Raw genomic sequence first — 15115 nt, 5'->3', positions numbered from 1 at the left:
CTTGCATTGGTGACCACCAGGTCCAGTATCACATCCCCTCGGGTAGGGGTGTAAGTTACCTGGCTTAAGAAGTTGTCCTCAATGCATTCGAGAAACCTGCTGGATTGCCTACAGCTTGCCGTGTTGGTTTTCCAGCAGATGTCGGGGTGGTTGAAGTCCCCCAGGAGGACGAGAGCCTGCGAGTGCGAAGCCTCCCGGAGTTGGAGGAAGAATGTTTCATCAGTCGGCTCCTCTTGATCTGGCGGCCTGTAGTAGACACCAACCACCAGGTTCCCTTTGTTGCCTCTCTCTCTGATTCTTACCCATAAGCTTTTGACCTGCTCGTGGCTATTCTTCAGGGACAGCTGTTCACACTGTAATGATTTCTTGATGTAAAGGGCAACGCCTCCGCCCCTCCTTCCTCGCCTGTCCCTTCTGAACAGCCTGTAGCCATCAATAGCTACATTCCAGTTGTGGGATTCATCCCACCAAGTTTCTGTAATGGCAATCAGGTCGTAGCCTTCTAACAGCATGATAGCCCCCAACTCCTCTTGGTTTTTTCCCATGCTGCATGCGTTTGTATGATGAGGATGTCTGCTTTCCCGCACATTAAAAAAAATATCTTTCAGTCCACTGGTTTGTCCATATTAATATGGGCAGACAAGGCTAGAATTTTCTTAGATACAGAAGAGAATTGAAGACTTCATCAAGACCTCTGAAATAGCTCTAACCACTTACCATAAAACAGAAGGGAACAAAGAATAGATATAAAGCATGATGACATTTTACTGATTCTATCTATGTTTTAAATAGGATCTAAAACTGCATTTAGGAAGAAACCCATCAATGTATAGAAGGTATGATATAAACCCCTCAGCTTAAACCCATAACAGTGAGAGTTCAGTAATACAGAATATAGTTGGTGGATATGATATGGCACTTTTGTCGTTCTGGATAAGGCCTAGGTCAGGATTTTAGGGTAAAATGTTTAAAGATATTAGAGCCCTTGTTTCGGTAAGTTCAATGGTTTCCTATGACCAACAGTGTTTGAGATGGGAGCCTAGAAATTTCCAAACATAATTCAAGCCACAAAATCTTTTTTCTGGTCATATGAAATCATAATTATGCTAGTGAAAAAGGTTTTCCAGAAAAATGCTTTGTTCGTGCACTTTTCCTTGCACAGCCATTTACATATTTGTAGTGTAGTCTTGACACCAAATGCAAAGTCACAGTTAGGCAGTAATATTGTCAGAGAAAGGCAATGCTTTCTGATGGATAATCACAATATTGCTGATGTATCTTTTTTTCCATTGATCTGTACTGGAATGAAACATCATTTTATGCAACCTAGTCTTGGAATATCCTGGCAAGGTCTCACCTCTTGAACTATACTGCCATGAATTCTCTTTTTTTCTTTTTTTCTTTTTTTTTTATTAATATATCATTCAGAGAACTTTTAAACCCATTCAGAACTCAGATCTGCTTTAAATTTTGTACAATATTCTTGCTGAATTAAAATTATCTAGCCTGTTTGATTTAATCAATTAAGATTATTAAGTGCATCATAACCCTGTACACAAAGAGACAACACTCATAAATCACTAGACAGTCTAAATTAATTGCCACAGGTAGCACCCTGCCAGTAGCACATATAATTACTTTCTTGTTGTACAGATTGGAATACCAGAAAGTTGCTGCTAACAGTAATGAGAGAAAGAAAAATGATTATATATGATAAAACCACTAGAATGCTTGCAAATGTTCCAAAGCTGCCTTCCACTTGTGAACTACATTTTCTGGGTCTTCATCTTCTATATCTAATAGTTATCCCTCACACCAAGCATAACTCTATTCTTTTTCCAATTGAATTGTCAATCCAATACCAATGAAACAATGTCTTCAGAGCTACAAACTGAAAATGACAGCTTTAGATAAAGCCACATCTACATGTTATTGATTCAGTAAAAGGACCAGGAACAAAACAAGGGACTTCTTTACTTATCACAATAATACCAGGTAGAAGACATAATGCTGGAAAAGAAAGGCATCAATCAAAATGGAAATTAATGTTGCTAACAAAAACCCAATTACTAAAACTCACAAGCTCACGGAAACTTTATTCTTCACCCCTCCTTCCCAAGCATCAACCAGCATAGTATCTGGAGGTACCATGTGTGGTTGCGGCTGTGTGGCCTTCCATTCATAGCAGGGTTCTGTCCTGCCTTCCATTGCTTGACTCAAATCCTTTTGAAATCAATTCAAAGGTTTCTATCAACTTCACTATTGAGTGGTCACATGGAATCTTCAATCATGGGAAACACAAACACTAAAAACTTCATAGGACCAAGTTGTAAGAATCCAGCTCTTGATGATTTCATTGAGATGGGAAAAAAAGTCATGCTAGCTACTTATTTCCACTTTTATGTATCTTGCCAAGGAAAGCCCTGAAAGATTAGAATCATGGAATAGAAACAGAATAATTTAGGTTGGAAAAGACCTTTAAGATCATCAAGTCCAACCGTTAACCTAACACTTGTGCCCTTGCTGGCACTTTTGTTTCCCTGTCTTATCCAACCTAAAAGTAAGACAAATGCTTCAGTTTTGATTAGTTGTGAGAAATGATACACACATATATGTTATATGTATACACATATACTTTTTCCTGCCCCTGGAGTTACCATTCGGTAAAACAATTACTCAAGTGCTTCTTATTACTCACTTTCTTTAAAAATGACTTGCACTTGGTGTGCTACATTGAACTGCGATGGATTTAAAGAAGAGCTTATATGTTTTAGGGGGAAGCTGGTATAAAACATTGTTGGAACACAAACATACAAACTCCAGGACCAGACCACGCTTATTGGGAAAGATTCATTAAATGTTTTCCTTAAAATTAAGAAAGACCTTTGAAAATGGTGATAAGAGGTTACCAAATAATGACAATGCTTTTACAGCCCCTCCATGTTCACCTTGGGGTCATACAAATAAGCAACAGTGCAATATTTTGGAGAAGCTGTTACATATTTTTATTTTCTTATCAGAATTGCATATTACAGCTAACTGAAAACTTACTTGAGGTGTAAATGTAGCACTTTGAATGATTAGTTTATCATTAATCACAATTATTACTATTTTGCCTAACTAAATAGTATCTTTTGTGGTTTTTTTTTTTTTCTCAGAATGAAAATAATTTTTAAACTCTGCATTTTTACACAGATGTGTGGTCCTAATTAAAGTGTAGATGAGAAAAATATTTTTTTTCTCACCTGAAAATAGGTAATTCAGAATATACAGTCATTAAACTTTTTCCTTACATATGCAGAATCTGGACACAATCTCAAAAGAGACATTGCAAACATAGAAGGACAAGAATTATTGACAGCTGTAATTAATGGTCTGGAGAAAATACCGTATCAGAAATCATCATAAAGATTAAAGGCAGCATTTTCAAAATTGCAAGGTCATTCTTGTATAAGTAATATTTGCCATTAAAAATTGTTAAATATTCATATTGCAGGCACAGGAACTCTGAAGGAGGCCCCTAGGCAGATGAGTCCAGAACTTCTTCTTTCTCATATATTAGAAATTTGCACAACATATTGCAGAGGCTTGTACTTCATTCTTGCCTTCCCCAGTATCCTAAGGGTTAAAAAACTGGGTGCTCCATGAAGATAAAGAGGGGAACTGAATGCAGATCTTCTGACATCCTAAATCTGATATTAAATTATCACACAAAATAGCCTTCCTCTCTGAGTGTTTTTTAAAAAGAAAACATCAGTGTTTTTCCTAAAAGAGCAATGTAAATACTCCAAGGCATGAGAGAGTCCCAAGTTGTGAATCCACATCTGACAAAATGAAAGAATCCTGATCTTTAAAAAATGGATGTAAGCTTTAGTATTGAGTCAAAAGTTGCAGCCATTAGCTGCAAAAGCCTAAAGGAGAGCAAGATTTAAAATACTTATGCAGCATTTCCTAGATGCATGAGGCTGAGGAAAGGAAGGACTCTGTTTCCATTACCTACATGAATTTTAACTCTCATTTTGCTCCCATTCTGTATTGTACAACTTCTTTTCTTATCACTAGACAGATTTCAATCCCTGGGAAAACATGGGGCAAGTCCTCTTGAAGGTAATTTCAGGGCCCTCAGGGAGCAGAACATGGTTGGGAACAATGTGGTTCTGGCAGCATTAAATGCCAACAGTACTCTGGGCAACATTAACAGGAGCATAGTCAGTATGAGAGGAGCAATTATTCTGCTTCACCCTGTGTTTTTTAGACCACATCCAGAATGTTGCGTCCAGTTTTGGGGCCCCAATACAGGGAAGATGTTGATGAACTGGAGCAGGTTGAGCAGAGGGCACCAGAAATAGTTGAGGCTGGAGCACTTTTACCCTGTGAGAAGGGGCTGAGGGAGCTGGGCTTGCTCAGCTGGGAAAAGGATCACTGCAGAAAACCTAATAGGAACTTCCTATTACCTGCAAGGGGGTTACTGAAAAGGTGAAGACAGATTCTTTACTAAGGTGCCCAGCAGAAGAATGAGACAGTGGTCATAAATTGACATGGGAGAGGTTCTGACTGAGTATAGAAACAAAAAATTATCAGGGTAATAACTGAAAATCATTGCCTAAGAGGTTGTAGGTTCTCTGTCTTTGGAGGTTTTCAAATCCAACCATACAAAGTCATGAGGCATCTGGCCTGAATTCAGTGTTGACCCTGCTTTGGGCATGACTTTGAATTAGAGACCTCCCAAAGTCCTTTCCAGTCTGAGTGAATCCTAGGAGAGTCCAGAAGCTGTTAGACTAAATACTTAGGGGCCTCACAGATTCTAAGGAATCATGCAGTGCATGTGGATAGCCCAGTGACGTTCAGGTTTTGGCTTCCTCCTCTCAGAGAGAACTGTTCCTCCAGCAAAGAGTATGCAATTAATCCCATGATGGGGTTTGACATCTTCCCAGATAAATCAGAATGCAAAGCATGTCCGTTTTAAGTGTCATTTGTTGCAGAGTTAGTGCATTAAAGCTGCCTGTCCTGCTCTATTCTTAAGTCTCAGTGTTGTATTTTTCCTAGAAAGATGCCAAATTGATAAAAATCTGATTTTTCAGCACAGCTGTTCCAACTGAATCCTCATTGCTACAACCACATTAGGAAACAAAGAGAGGTAAAGCAGTTGGAAAATATTTTCTTTCCTATTTAATATCCAGATTGTTGGTGTGAAGGTCTCTAGTCTTTGTCTTGGCTTCTACTTGCAAACTGGGCATTGACATCTGCTAATCGCTAGCTTCTAGGGGAATTGAATTTAAAACATACTGCACATACAGTGCCAAATTCACTGTGTATCACAAAAGCAAGATTGTTTTCTTCCTCCTGTTTTGTATTTACAGCTAAAGCAAATTGGAAGGAAACTGGTGACTAACATGAACTGGAGAATAAGAACAACAATAGACATAATAAAATAGCACTCCACTAATGGATCCAATTGCAAAAAAAATTATTTAGCAGCTGCTGTCTCAGAGCATCTCCATAAGCCTCTTTTGATCCACAACTTTGGACTGTATATGGAATAAGCAAGCTATAAAAACCAAACTTTATTAAAAACTGTACTACATCCAGAACCCTGCATCCAAAGGCACACAGAAAGTACACCAGGGGCAGCTTGAACGTGAGTATCCTGGAGCTACTCGTGGTATATTGAAGAATTGTGCATCAGGGTGCAGTGGAGTTCCTGGGAGTTAAATGAAAGATAAACTGAAAAAGATCCTTTACCTGCCAAGACGTGAGTTCAGCTTCATGAGTTTTTCTTACAACAGCCTAGCTGATGACATCACTAGACCCCAAAGTAGAGCAGATTTTTCCTAGAATCTGGCCCCACTATGAGAGAATGAGGCAAACAGGCAGAAACTCCTGACTCCTAATCATTGCTCTCTGCTCTTTGTGAATTTAGATTTGGTTCCCCTTTCTCTCTTTAAATCAGAGGAAAGGCAATAACTTACCCTGCAGAGGTGCTCTTGTGATTAGTTAAAAGTGAAGAGCTTTGTGAATGCCAAAAGCATGATTATTCTCCCACCCACATGAGTGTTAATCTGAAGTCACTAGAGTCTCTGGTGTCAAACTGCTATAAGCAATAGAAGTATCAAACCGTAACAGTTGTTACTGCCTTTTAGTATCTGGGAGGTTACAGACAGCTGCAGTGGAGGAGTTTGCTTACTGCAATTTTTTTGTTTTACTCGTTGAATGTACTTTTTCACTACAGTGTTGTGGCAAATGCAAGAGGCCTCCTACAGAGGCCTGCATTTCTTAAATGCTCTTTCAGTCTAATGCTGGTGCACTAAAAAAGGGGAGAGTTTCACTACAGCAGCCCCATTCTGTTTTCAAGATAGCATGCCTACGTATTTACCTGCTGACTCCTTCTTCTTACTCTTGAGTCAGGCAGTGTGCTGTCAGGACTGCACTGCTTATCCTGTAGTCAGAGAAAGTTTGTGTCTGCCCTAGAAGTGGCTCTGTGAGCACAGAGAACAGAATAAAGCCCTAATAGTCAGAAGGCTAATTTAGGCGCTGCCAAAATATTGGGCACCTTCTCCTGGAGAGAGACAAGGAAGCCAGCAAGCCAATGCAATCCAACATCACCACAAAAATTTTCCTGTACAAGGCACAGAAAGAAGACTCCTCTGTGAGCAGAAAAAAGTGTATTAGTGAGCTTTCCTTTCTTGATTGACCTGTTGAGAACCTAGGGACGCTCAACAGAGAAAACAGCCTATTTCATGTTTCTATCATTTACGCATACTCTCCCAAGTATGACAGAACAATGAGGGTCTTCCAACTGCTTTGGATATCTTGAGAAACAGGAAAGGCTGCCTCTCCCTTCCCCTAGGCCAGAACAATTATCAGGATAAGAAAGGGGGATTCATATAGAATAATAGAATCACTTAGGTTGGAAAATATAGCTGTTTCTAGGAAAATAATGAGATTCTGAGTTGCTTATTTCTTAAACTCTAGGTAAATATATTATCTATGTTCACAGGCCACTGGACAGAATTAAGTATTCTTTACAAAGCCAGGACATTCATGAGTTGAATTTACTGCAGAATATGGTGCTTTGCCAGTGTTTAGGGGTCACTTTTAACTAACAGACTCACTTGTCTGCTTTAATTAGGGCATCCCTGCCTACCTTAGCTATGTTACTCATGCTGAAGAGGATACAAAGCAGGTGAACAGGACAGAAACCTCAGTGTGATGGACATGCTCAGGGCCAGGGCCCTGAGGGCACCAATAGACGTTACTGGCCCTGACCAGCCTCACCTGGGACCCCCATCCACCCCCTGCTCGTAGGTCAAGGAGCTGCATGTCAGCTCAGTCTGAGGCCACCAGTCCTGGCCTGGGCTGTCGTGGGTGTGCCTGTTCTCAGCCTTGTCTCCGGTCTGGTTTCCTGGATGAACCTTGGAGCTATGTTGTAGCTACCTTATCTCTGACACCATCACCAGATGGACTTCAGACTACACTGTATCTTGCCTTCAGCCTGTCCCTGGCCCCGTCTCCTTTTGACCCCATCTGGGCTCCTGGAGGAATGCAGGACCTGGTGCTGCAAGGGGCTGTCAGGGAACCTTGTTACCAGTCCCTGTCTCATCCTGCCATGTTCAGCCCCTGCAGGACTGTGCCCTGTCAGTAAGGGCACAGGACACTCTCAGCTCCTGGCTTGTCCCCCTCATGGTGTAACCACCCTCTGATGCACCATAACACTCAAGAAGGAATGAAATTTTTCTCTTCTAAATGTAAACCCGGATACTAACTTTAATTTAAACAAATTTTAAAATAGGTAGAGAAGACTGTTTTTTTTCCCTCAATTGTTACTTACTCTGTAGTATCTCATTTAGTTTATGTTCAGTCTTGGTTAATGAGATATTTCAGAGAAGACAAGTGGTTCTGTTGAGGCAAAAGCTTGTTATCATAACAGCAAAACCATGAAGTTTTATATTACAGTGTCTATTCTTCTTGTCTGTCTCAAAAAAAAAAAAAAAAATATGGTGAAGTCATCACTTTCAGTGTTTTGGTTCATCAGCATTGCATACATCACTGACATTGCTTTACTCTTGATTTAGAGTCATGAGGCTTCACTTTCCAGAAATGCCCTCAGCTTTGATCCCGTGTTATGGCCAGGCACATTTTTCCTCATTAAATAGGAAGTATGTTCTACACTTTGTTAAATTAATGATATAGTATTCCCCTGTGTAAAATATTAATGTAGATTATCCCATACCGAACCCCATCCATAGGAAAGCAAGTACTGAGCAATCATTTTCTCTACGAGTAGAGAAAACGTTAATGGTAATAAAATGTTAAGTTTGATATCGCTAGTTCTACTATTGGTAAAAGCAAACTTTGGAAAACCGTGGCATGACGTTCATTACAAGCTTATTCATTTTCAGATTTCACATGCCAAAAATATCTCCTATGTCACCAATATTTCAAAAATAAAATGGAAAAAAAAATCCTACTTAATTGAGGGTTCTTTATATTTTTAATCTCAAATTTTGCATACAGGGAAAATGTGGTTTCTATCTTTATTTCCTTTCTTTAAGAAAGCAAATAACTAAAGAGTGAAAAAAAAAAAGTTAATCTTTTTGCATATGTTTTGAAGATAAAACTTTCTAAGTTTTAAGTAAATTTAGTGTGTTCAAGTCTAATGCATTTGTAAAAGCAGTGACCTATTAAGAAATTAAGCCTGGTAATGTTATGACTTATAGAAAAATCCTCTAAAATTTATTTAACAAAATAGATATTTTCCAAAAATTTTAACCATTTAATGAATGAGTACAGTATTATCCCAGTTATCACGGTCTGTAAGATACTTCAAAGGTTGAACATAGGCTATATTTCTTTATGAAATTCTATGGCCTTTTAAAACACATTCTGAGATGCAGAATAGTTTTTCTGCTAACTTTAATGAGTGCAGATCCTGACACTTCATTAAAATTCTATATAGCCTACTGCTGGCTTCATTCTATTAAATTTCATAGGACTTCTCCATAAAGGTTTTGTCATATCTTGTTAAGACCCACTGTCTGACTAAGAAGAGTCTAGCATTCCCATTTGTTCATATGTGCCTGCTGCAGACGAACTGATGGTGTCAGCTGGTACTATAATTGAGGGTAAATGTAAGATATTATTTGTTAGTTTTGCAGTGGAAATATCTTGACTTTGAAATTCAATTTTACGTGATATACAAATTCTGTAGTCAATTTCAGCTTTGAAATATCTTTTTTTTTTTTTCAGATAATTTTTGGAGTAATATCTGGCCCCGTCTCCTTTTGACCCCATCTGGGCTCCTGGAGGAATGCAGGACCTGGTGCTGCAAGGGGCTGTCAGGGAACCTTGTTACCAGTCCCTGTCTCATCCTGCCATGTTCAGCCCCTGCAGGACTGTGCCCTGTCAGTAAGGGCACAGGACACTCTCAGCTCCTGGCTTGTCCCCCTCATGGTGTAACCACCCTCTGATGCACCATAACACTCAAGAAGGAATGAAATTTTTCTCTTCTAAATGTAAACCCGGATACTAACTTTAATTTAAACAAATTTTAAAATAGGTAGAGAAGACTGTTTTTTTTCCCTCAATTGTTACTTACTCTGTAGTATCTCATTTAGTTTATGTTCAGTCTTGGTTAATGAGATATTTCAGAGAAGACAAGTGGTTCTGTTGAGGCAAAAGCTTGTTATCATAACAGCAAAACCATGAAGTTTTATATTACAGTGTCTATTCTTCTTGTCTGTCTCAAAAAAAAAAAAAAATATGGTGAAGTCATCACTTTCAGTGTTTTGGTTCATCAGCATTGCATACATCACTGACATTGCTTTACTCTTGATTTAGAGTCATGAGGCTTCACTTTCCAGAAATGCCCTCAGCTTTGATCCCGTGTTATGGCCAGGCACATTTTTCCTCATTAAATAGGAAGTATGTTCTACACTTTGTTAAATTAATGATATAGTATTCCCCTGTGTAAAATATTAATGTAGATTATCCCATACCGAACCCCATCCATAGGAAAGCAAGTACTGAGCAATCATTTTCTCTACGAGTAGAGAAAACGTTAATGGTAATAAAATGTTAAGTTTGATATCGCTAGTTCTACTATTGGTAAAAGCAAACTTTGGAAAACCGTGGCATGACGTTCATTACAAGCTTATTCATTTTCAGATTTCACATGCCAAAAATATCTCCTATGTCACCAATATTTCAAAAATAAAATGGAAAAAAAAATCCTACTTAATTGAGGGTTCTTTATATTTTTAATCTCAAATTTTGCATACAGGGAAAATGTGGTTTCTATCTTTATTTCCTTTCTTTAAGAAAGCAAATAACTAAAGAGTGAAAAAAAAAAAGTTAATCTTTTTGCATATGTTTTGAAGATAAAACTTTCTAAGTTTTAAGTAAATTTAGTGTGTTCAAGTCTAATGCATTTGTAAAAGCAGTGACCTATTAAGAAATTAAGCCTGGTAATGTTATGACTTATAGAAAAATCCTCTAAAATTTATTTAACAAAATAGATATTTTCCAAAAATTTTAACCATTTAATGAATGAGTACAGTATTATCCCAGTTATCACGGTCTGTAAGATACTTCAAAGGTTGAACATAGGCTATATTTCTTTATGAAATTCTATGGCCTTTTAAAACACATTCTGAGATGCAGAATAGTTTTTCTGCTAACTTTAATGAGTGCAGATCCTGACACTTCATTAAAATTCTATATAGCCTACTGCTGGCTTCATTCTATTAAATTTCATAGGACTTCTCCATAAAGGTTTTGTCATATCTTGTTAAGACCCACTGTCTGACTAAGAAGAGTCTAGCATTCCCATTTGTTCATATGTGCCTGCTGCAGACGAACTGATGGTGTCAGCTGGTACTATAATTGAGGGTAAATGTAAGATATTATTTGTTAGTTTTGCAGTGGAAATATCTTGACTTTGAAATTCAATTTTACGTGATATACAAATTCTGTAGTCAATTTCAGCTTTGATATCTTTTTTTTTTTTTCAGATAATTTTTGGAGTAATATTAATGAATGGGATGGCTGGAAGAATTTCATATTTTGCAATACATAAAAAGTTATTATGCATTACTTAAAGCAGTCATTCATAAACATGGTACTCTGGACTATGTTGTATATTCATTTCTCTCCACTTCTCCCAGTGGAGAGAATTTTTTTTTTTTCAGATAATTTTTGGAGTAATATTAATGAATGGGATGGCTGGAAGAATTTCATATTTTGCAATACATAAAAAGTTATTATGCATTACTTAAAGCAGTCATTCATAAACATGGTACTCTGGACTATGTTGTATATTCATTTCTCTCCACTTCTCCCAGTGGAGAGAACTAAACTTTGTGCTTATTAGAATAAAATTTTAATGGGAAGATGTGTGTCAGTATTGACAAGCAACAAGAAGAATTTTTGGCAGACTAAATACTTAAGCTACTGTTCTTGTTGCTAAAATATCATTTTTTAAAAATCTTTCTCTTTTATACAGCATCAGTTTCTGCATTTAGAACATTTTTGCATTAGTCAAACTGAACAAATCAGATCTAATGGCCCATCTGTTCTTAAGTAAAAAATAGCACTTTCCACCAAAAATATGCATTAATACATGATGTAAAAATGTCTACATTTACTTTAGCTTGTAGGTGAGAAAATGTTTCAGCAGAAAGGCAGATGAACCCCATCTTTTAATTTATGTCAATTTAACTTTTTTTTGCATTAATAAAGAAGGATTTTTTTTATAATTTTATATTTTCTTTAAGAATTATGATCCAAATGGGTTTTTTTAGGCATTGAAGCTAAGATTTCTTTCGTATTGATCTCCAGCAGCTATGCAGGGTGACATTGTGGATCTACTGACAACAGAGGGAGTTTTGCCAACAGCTACACCAGTTCCAAGATTTCACTCATAATCTATAAGCTATCTGTGATCTTCAACCAAGTAGGTGATAATTTTTCTTATGTGTCACCCATTTTCATATCTTCATTTAGCTTATTTTATTTGGTAGGTTTACAGAAAGACAACCATTTGATTTCTTGATATGAAGTTTTCAAAGTGACCCTGTAAGAAATCTTTGATTATAACAGGATAACTCTACTAGTGCTCTACACTAAATATATTTCATATAATAACAAAATTGCTGTAGTTACACAATTTCAATTCTTTAAGCCTCTGGCACTGGCTGACTTTGATTTCCAAATTCATAACAGTCCACTGAGAAATTCCAGTGATTTTTTTCCCTGCATCATGTTGTAATTTTGTTTTCCTCTTACTGAAAGACAAAAATAAATTTTCAAACCTATGTATAAAAACAATAGCAAAAAAAGTGCAATGGTATGGAACTGCTATATCAGGGTTGCACGTTAAGAAATTTGAATTGGAAACTATTACTGGATATAAGTTGACTAGAACTGGTGCTAATTTGCTGAGGAGGAGGGCAGCCCTTTCCTTACAGTCATGCTGCATTTGCTGTTGGTGAAGGAGGGTTAAGTCTGCTTCCACTTCTCCCAATAAATCTACAGCAAGTGAGAACAAGGTCCTAAGAATGTATCTTTGCTTGAGAAAAGCTACCCAGAAGCACATTGCCTATGTACTTCTTATCCATATTGTCCTGTACTGCTTTGCTAGATACTGTAATGTAAGTCTTCCCTCTCATTTTTTATCTTCATGTGTTAGGTAAACCTGACCTAGACCTTATTGATACCAGGAAATGCTAGTGATTTTATTCAATGGATGTGCATGAGGCATTCAAACCCAGCTACAGCATCCTGTTTTGACTCAACTTCAAGAGACTACAGTCCTCAGAAGCTGCTCAGACCTGTAAACTTGTAACAGTTACTGGTGATTATGGCAATAACAGAATGATGTACAAAAGGTATTTAAATGCGACAGTACTGGGGAATGTTCACAGGTGTTGGAACTTCATAATACACACTGTTAAACTGCTATAGCAGTTCCTTCAACAGTTTTGAGCTGGGCCAAATAGTACTCTCTGAAATAATTTCAAGGCACAGTGTTGGAGTTAGCGTAGGCCAAGCACCATTCTCACTCTGGATGCAGCTGTCTTGTTTTGGAGGGAAAAAGAGCTGAATAGTTTGGCCATGAGCTATTTGGTGCCAGCTGAGTTCAATGCCAAAGAGCAGTTCCAGGCACATTTATTAGCGTAGATATATCCAAAATAATCCAAGTATTGTACATTTTGGCCACTTGTCTCCATTCTCTTCCAGTCCACTGCTCAAACTTTTAGTGCCCTGGAAGCAAGCAAATGAGTTAATATAAACTGGTTTCAATCCAGAGAGCCATACAACAACTTACCTAAAATCAGCAAAAGATCCTCCTTTTAAAGAAATTTAATATAGTGGAGTAATAGATTCAAATTAATGGTCATCAAGCTTTCAACTGAATCATTTCGGTGGAAACATTTTTAGACACTGGGGTCATCTAGATCCTCTGGGGAATTTTTTCTTGAGATCATCAGGTTACTCCTGAGAATGCTTTGAGAAACATCAGGGTGCCTACTGCTGCCAGGAAAGGATACGAGCCCATGACTTCCAGCAAGCTCTAGCAGCTTCTAACAAGCTCTGTCTGCTGTTCTTGATCAAAGAGTGCACTGAGCTTTTGTTCCAGCCGACTCATGATTAGGGAGGATCAAGCACCCTTTCAGCAGGTGCTAGGGAGAGGTTTACAGAAGTGCTGGCTCAGGATACAGCTTCCAGAGGTGGAAGAAGCTAACAGACCTAGCAGTTTTTACAGAAAGGAGACAGGAGGTTTGTTGAGGACAACATACATGGGCTCAGTGGTGGTGGTGAAATGCCACAGGGCACACAGTTCCAGCAGCTGCTGGAGCAGCTATCCCTGTAACATCAGCATTGTGGCACAGATAGAAGGCACAATGGAGGACACGTTGGAGGAGCTCCGAATGGAGGACAAAGACCTGCAGGCTTGGGGCTGCAGGGGTGCCTGGGGCCTCTCACTGGAACTGGGGTCAGGGGGCAAGGTGGGCTCCTTGCCTGCAGGAGGTGTATGCTGATGGATGGTCTGTGTCGACAAGGAAATGAGCTGAAGGAGGAGATTAGGCAAACTTCACAGCATCAGAGATGATGAGAAAGAAATTCACTGGATCTTCTCCAAAACCCTGCAGATACAAGACCCTGAAAACCCAAGTGGCAGAGGCAAAGGCAGGATCTGTACGTATCTGGACAGTAAATGAAGACTTCCATGATGACCAAGGCTGGAAGCTTGTGACTTCAGGCACCAGAAGGACAGCTCCTGTTCCCCTTGCAAATCTGCAACTACAGGGTAGTTCAGTGCCCCTGTAGCAGATAGGGGGCTGGGAGCTCTGTCAAACAAAACACTCAAGCTGGATGAGCCTGAGCAACAAGAGGAAGTCATAGTAGCTCACATCTTCTAAGCTCACTTCTCCTCTAGGGAGATTTGCTGCTTATTATCACTCAGATCCAGGACTTTGAGGAGAAGCTGCTGAGGCTGACTAGTCATCCTACTACCACTCCCTGCTGCTCTTCCATGTACGCACTGATACTTCCAGGGGACACCTGGACTGTATCAAGTGTGACAACATAACTGGGAGCAAAAGCCAAGAGCATGGCAGCCCAGATGGTTTTATCCTTGATCCTTCTAGTAAGGGGAAAGGACTTTAGGAAGATTGGACAGATCCTGAAGTCAACACCTGGTTGCACACCAGATGTAGACAACAGAAATTTGGCCTTTACAGCTATAGAACCATTTTGGAGGATCATGGTAGAAAGAGACAGTATCCATCTGACAAAGTAGGACAGAAGTACCTTTGCCAAGAGGCTGACCAGGTTGGTGAGAAATGCTTTAATCTAGGGACCATGGGGCAGGAAAATGACAGCCAGCAGTAAAATGAGGAAGTGGATCAGGCTGGCAAGCAAAGGGTGCAGGGGAATTTTGAAGGGAGAGGCCTCATGACCAATATTGCTGCAGTGATAACACAGCAGGGCACAAGCAAACCAGATTTATGAAGTATATCAGTGACAACTTCCTAACACAGGTGGCTGATGAGAAAAATCTCTGGAGCTGGGACTTATAATCAAGGAAGAACTAATTGGGTATTGAAGGTGGGGT

The sequence above is a fragment of the Egretta garzetta genome, unplaced genomic scaffold (genome assembly GCF_000687185.1).
Source record: "Egretta garzetta isolate BGI_Z169 unplaced genomic scaffold, ASM68718v1 scaffold13, whole genome shotgun sequence".
Taxonomy (NCBI): Eukaryota; Metazoa; Chordata; class Aves; order Pelecaniformes; family Ardeidae; genus Egretta; species Egretta garzetta.
This window is presented reverse-complemented; position numbering follows the sequence as displayed.